This window comes from Gasterosteus aculeatus, chromosome 3 (assembly GCF_964276395.1).
Source record: "Gasterosteus aculeatus chromosome 3, fGasAcu3.hap1.1, whole genome shotgun sequence".
Classification (NCBI taxonomy): Eukaryota; Metazoa; Chordata; class Actinopteri; order Perciformes; family Gasterosteidae; genus Gasterosteus; species Gasterosteus aculeatus.
This window is the reverse complement of record NC_135690.1, coordinates 13,443,007-13,449,119: the sequence shown is the minus strand read 5'-3', so window position 1 is coordinate 13,449,119 and position 6,113 is coordinate 13,443,007. Positions and strand designations below refer to the sequence as shown.

Genomic DNA, 6,113 nt, shown 5'->3' with positions numbered 1-6,113 from the left:
CAATAAAGAAACACTATTTTTGTGAGCACAAGAGGATACAATATGTGTATGAGTTAAACAGAAAAGAATGAAGCTGTATTCTGCCATGTGAAGAAACCCGTGTTGCTCGCAAAATAAATGAAGAAAGTCAAACCAATCATCATCACGCAATAAAATCAGCTTTGTTAGTGCAAAAGTTCAAGCAAATCATTTAAATGTAATGACCTTCAATATTCTAGTGCTCTTTGTAAAGTTCCTCTTATTTTTCCGAGGTTTTTTGTGCTGTTGTCCTGACTTCAGAAGGCATTTTCAGAGAGGAGAAGATGTTGAGCATAATTAACCTCAGACAACGTGCTTGGTTTGGTGATTCAGGTTTAACATCAGGTTTTAACGGCATGATGCTTTGTCTGCACTCCTCAAGCTGATCCAGAGGCTCTAAATCCTTTTGACAATTTTAATTAACATTCTGGCCTCCAACCATCTTGAGAAAGACGCAGCTGGAAATGAATGTTTGGACTTGAAAAACATACATTTATTTTTTCATATGTTTATTTACAAGTGGAGTGGGAGGTGCATTGTAAAGCTGCACAGACTTGAGACTTCAGCTTGTTACCTTACTCGGTTTTGTTCTTTCACTATACTTTGGCCCTTGATTCAGATCGTATTCTATGTAGAGTATCCACGATTCAATGAAAAACAACTTGCGTAATGAAAATCAATACAAGTGGACAGATTTGTTGACCACAATCCCCCTATAAACTCATGTCATTATATATAGCACTCACACAAATAGAGGCAAGGCTTTTGTATATCACTATTTTTAAATAATCGTTGAAGAAACATGCAGACAGCAAAATATTATTGTAAATTAAAGGGATACAAATACATTATAAAAGATTAAAAAAAACTAAATATTGCTCAAAATGTCCGAGTTGGATACCGAAATATAACAGCTTTTGTAAATACCACTAAAACAGAATGTAGGTGCCTGCTGATATTTGACGAGAGGATTCTGTCACATTGAAGTGTTTTAATCGTCACAAGGACTCAGTCTTTGACATTTCAGAGGCACTCTACGTCTTTCAGGTGAGAAAAGATAATACAAGTGTGATACAGGAATAATCAAAATAAATGAAAATATATTTCTGTAGAGAAAGAAAAACAAAAACAAAACAAATTCATCAGTATTTCTTTTCATGTGTTATATTCATTTTTCCTTGTGTTTTTTAAACCAACACGTCCACAGTAAGATGGCCAACAAAAACAATTAGTTAGCCATGGAAGATATTCCTAATCAGAAGCAACAGTTTTGCTCATGACAATGCAGCTCCAGAGGTGTGGAGCCGGTGTTTCCCAATCCGGTGGAGAGGCTGGCTGACAGCTCGTTACAGGGTGAGGGATGAGGAGAGGCAACGTGAAGTGTTGCTCAGCACAAATCAGAAGCGATGTTGATAACGACTACCTGCAGATGCAGCCAGATTCACCCACACAGGAAGGCCAATTAGGACACACACATGCACAATATATCGTTTCTTATGTGTCGAAAACGCAAATTCATCACTCCCGCTGTTGAGTGCTTAATATGTTGGTGGTCATCTGCAGAGTGGTCCTTCTGAATCAGCTAATGGGGAAGATGATGGTGAGGATGATCATGAGAGCCTTGTGTTGCTCTCACTGGGTCGGATTAGATGTCACTCTTGTTCCTGCTGAACTGAGCCAGTTCTTGCAAAGACACACTGAATCCAGTTCAGTAGGCACAGGAGTGCACAACTCGGGCAACATGGGCGACAAATTGATCATACTATTGGCTGAAATTGTCTTTAATTGGAAACAAGCTGCAGCGTTACAAAATAACTACAATATTAGCTTTACTTGTGCTGAAAATAAACTTTCTCTTCCCCCTCGTAATGGTCTCTCCATGTGTCTGGACATGCAAGACTTTTAAAGCATTCCTCTATTATTATACAGGTGGCCTAACTTCTACATCGAGAGAATCCTTCTTCCCTCACCTCTTCGTTTGGGGACAAAATGTGAGCGCTCATTCTTTCATGTCAGACACTGAACTTAGCCACTGTGAACAATTCCTGTTTGGTTCAATGCTCACTAATGAGCTAAATTCTGCATCTTCAGAAAAGTCATCCCGTGTTAATGTTCGCTGCAGGAAATCTGAGCTTTCATTCTGCAAGAAAAAAACAATCTTAAAACAACTACATATTTTTAATGGAGACCATGGATTAGATTTATGTTGCAATCATGCCCAGTCTTCTGTTTCGTAATCCACTACTTTGCTTTCACGCTGTAATTTATGAGCAATCTTTGAGAAATCCAGGTCCAGTGCAGGCAAAGACGTCATTAAATGTAGAAAAAACAGAGGTAATTGGCTAATAAAATCTATATATATATAAATTTATTAAATTGGCCACTAATGAAAGTAAAATGTGTGGAGGCATAAGATAAAACTGTTTTATTGATTCCAATTGCAATATGAATTTCTATTTTCCCAACCCGCATGCTAATATGCTTCGTAAAAACGTTAATTGCTTCACTTTTCAATTCCAGCTGCCGAGGAATTATTTCAAGTAGTCATTACAAGTAATATAGCAGATTGGCACCAGCCCTTTTTATATCACTATAAAAAATATTCAATTATTGTAACCAGTGAGACATGAAATGTCTCTAAAATCCAAGTTTGTGCATTAATCAGTAACCATAGCTTTCATATACATACAATAGAATATGTAAAATACAGTTTGACTGACTATCGGCTTTCTCTTTTCACACGGCGAGTGCATTCCTCCCCTGACCGGCTGTGAAGAGTCTTCCTCCGTCGTTTTGTACTGGGATAGTTTGTCCGAGCCTCAGGACACAGGCTCAGTTTTCAGAATAAACTGTTCGTACAAACAGCGGTGTCATGACATCACCGCTCGGTGGAAAACAAGTGTCACACGATCCTACGTGTAGACTCTCGTCGCCTCCAAGAAAGGCACGAAATGTTATACAACAAGAATGTGGAGATAATTATGCTTATTCACAGTGTTAATTATATCACCATGTAATTTCAACATCACTTCTTCATCCTTGCTGCCCACATAAATCACCATCATTGACTGTGTCCACAAAATTACTTGGATTACACACTTCCACACAAATCTCGTAAACACAACCTGAGGGTTGGATTCGTTTCAAGGGTATCGTTGTCAAAGTGAAGTTACCTGAGCCAGAATGCCATTATGTCACTTTTCACCCTGCTTCAGGAGAAGAAAGGGCAGCTGCGGCTTTTGTCATCACGTCGCCTCATTCTTTCCTGTGGAGCAGATCCGTGTTTTAGTGTGAGATAAAGCGGGATAACAAGCCTCCACCAGCACCTCCACCTCTTCTGCTCAGGTTAACAGCCTCTTCCAGAAGTTGTGAGGAGTGGACGGAAAAAAGACAGTAAATTTCAGCAAAAATATTCCCACATGGACAGGACAAGATGCACTTAAATGTATGACAGAAAAAGGTCAAGCACAAGATCTCGATTTACTCTTTGATTTGTGTCCTGTCGCCCAGAGAGCTTCGATGGCAGCCTCCATGCATCTAGTCATAAACGGGCCTGCCATAAAGAGAGGATCTAAACTCACCTTCACTTGTAAAGAGGAGAGGGAGAGAGAGATGCTGATCACTTTCCGCTGGCTTCACCGTTTCTGAGATAGAGAAGAGAGCGCTGCTTTCTGCTCCTCAGGCTGTCCACTACGAGGTGTGGGTGAGCGAGAGGGGGAGAGCGGATGTGAAAAGAGAGGAGGCACTAAAGGGGGGGAGGGAGGGATTGTGTGAGAGAGGATGGGACAGGTGTGGAATTTACACACCCTGCTGGTAGCGCTCAATACGGAGAGATTTGCTCCAGCGTGACGAGTCACCCGTCCAGTGGTGGAGGGAACAGAAAATGAAATACAAAGTACTTAATTATCTGCGGGACATTTCAACGTTTTCTCTCAGTTTATTAGAGCTGACTCTGTCAGATGACAGAAAGCATCACGCAACATATTCTTTGAAAATGCACCCATTAAGTTTGATGTTTATCTTATAAAAAGCATATCATCACAAGTATAATTATATGTAAATATATAATTCCTTGTTTCTGAAGTTGTTTCTTCCACATTGTGTAACCAGATTAGAGATATTTGCCTCACGATAATTCTGATGATGATTCATACACACCTTATAATTAAATTACCCAAACGGACCTTCATGCAAACTCTGTCCAGCTCTAACAAACCAGAGTAGAAAATGTAAAACTTCTCCTCTCCCTCCCATGAGGGCCCCGTGTCACTCACCATACCCTCCGCGACCTTCTGCCTTCGCTCCATCCGGATGATTGTTTTGATTTGATGGCTGCAACCGGATACCGGGAGCTGCCATGCGCGGTTGCTTCATGTCACTGTCCCTCTACAGCGGGGGCTGAAAAACACAGCCGGGATGTTTGAGTTGTTTTTCTCTCCTGGCCTTTTAAGAGCACTCTGCAGCGCGCCGCTCCGGCCCTTAATGCGCTCCGTCCATTTAGCGAGACAAAGCTGTGAAACTCAAGATCACAGGCATGGTCAAAAACAAATTTCACCCTCTGATTGAGCCAATATCCACTTTGCCTTTTGAGGAGAAACAGTAATCGTATATGTGCTACAAGTTCAGTATTTTGTAAAAAAGTTCAGAGGAACATCTGCACTTGTAACCAAGGTTACAAGTGCAGATGTTCCAAACAAAACAAGGTTTCATACCTTTACACTCCACACCTTCATTTGACCTTAAAACCTCAGCTCCTAAACACACATACTTGTGAGAGTGGAAACATTTTCTCAGCAATAGTTTGTTAAGCGACAATTTCCTCGAGCACAAAGAGATGAAGCAGAAACCGGACCCGGTCCGGAGTGATGGGCCGTGCGTGGCCGCGATTCCCGGGCCCATTAGCCGAGGCCCCGAGAGGCTCCGTTACGGCTGGACGAGTTTGAAGGTAAACTGCTTCTGATCGCTCTGATGTCATTAAGTCTATTATTATTGTGATGTATGAGGCTTGAATTAATAAGTAATCAAAACATTCGTCTGGACATAAAGTTTGAATTATCGTCTGTCTGTTGTCGAGTTCCCAAAATGATTAAATCCTTGCTTAACCTCTGATAGTCATCATGAGGGTCACATTTTAGGGGAAATGTGTCAACAACTACTGAATGGATTGCCATGAAGATGACATTCATCCATCTCAGCTGTACTGTAAAACACTGGTCTTTTCTTTTATCCATCTATCAATTTATCTGCTATAATAGTTTTAACGGAATTAGCCTACAGTGTGTAATTATTGATAGCAATTACATTTGAAAGTTACAGTATTGTTTTTTTTAAATACATTTTTTGTGGTTGTTTTTACTTAATTTGACATTCGCAAAAAGTCACACATTTGCATGCAGCAAAATTGGTTCACCGAAGTGACTGTTAACAGTTAAAATAGAAATGGATAACAAGGGACTTTGAGTGTTTCTGTCCTTGCACTGGGTTTCAGATCATTTGGCACCAGCCGCAGAGTGGTGGGAGTTTGAGAAAGCTAAGAAGGCCACAGAGTTAAGCAAGGAGGCGCGTGATGAACAGTTCTTTATGTGGACGAAGTGGATTGATCTGCATCTCTTCCTGCATGCAAAGCCAACAGGCAATGAGAGAGAGAGAAAGAGAGAGAGAGAGAGAGAGAGAGAGAGAGAGAGAGAGAGAGAGAGAGAGAGAGAGCTGCAGAGGGTGCTGTTGCATTAATCAAATCTGGGGGTAATAAATTCCTGACTAAGAGGAGTTTTTAGCAGCCAAGAATAAGAATGAGGGACAGAGATGGTCAGAGTTCTTGTTGCAGTAAAGCGTCCTTTCACTCAGCAAAATCAGCCTCAACATCCATAAAAAAGCTGATCAGTTAAGTGTAATAATTTAGCACACAGCAGATTGCAACACTTAGAAACATATTATTTGCCCTGAAATTTGTAAATAAAAAAAATGAAAGGAAATGATTTCCCCGTTGCAGCAATAATTCATCACTGTGAAGAGACAACCTTTCAAAATTGCCAAGAATTGTGAGCGCCACCTGTTCATCATGATGCATTGTTTTCATTCGTGCAAGAAATTACTTG

At 40.6% G+C, this 6,113-nt stretch overlaps 1 long non-coding RNA gene across 1 annotated transcript; it reads right to left on the bottom strand.

The window, feature by feature from the left end:
• Positions 1-489: 489 nt before the first annotated feature.
• LOC120816650 (uncharacterized) lies at positions 490-3,727 on the bottom strand. Its single transcript, XR_005711856.2, has 3 exons — positions 3,600-3,727; positions 3,192-3,283; positions 490-1,441 (listed from the first exon to the last, which is right to left on the bottom strand). It is a non-coding gene; the product is annotated as an uncharacterized LOC120816650 (long non-coding RNA).
• Between the last annotated feature and the right edge of the window lie 2,386 nt (positions 3,728-6,113).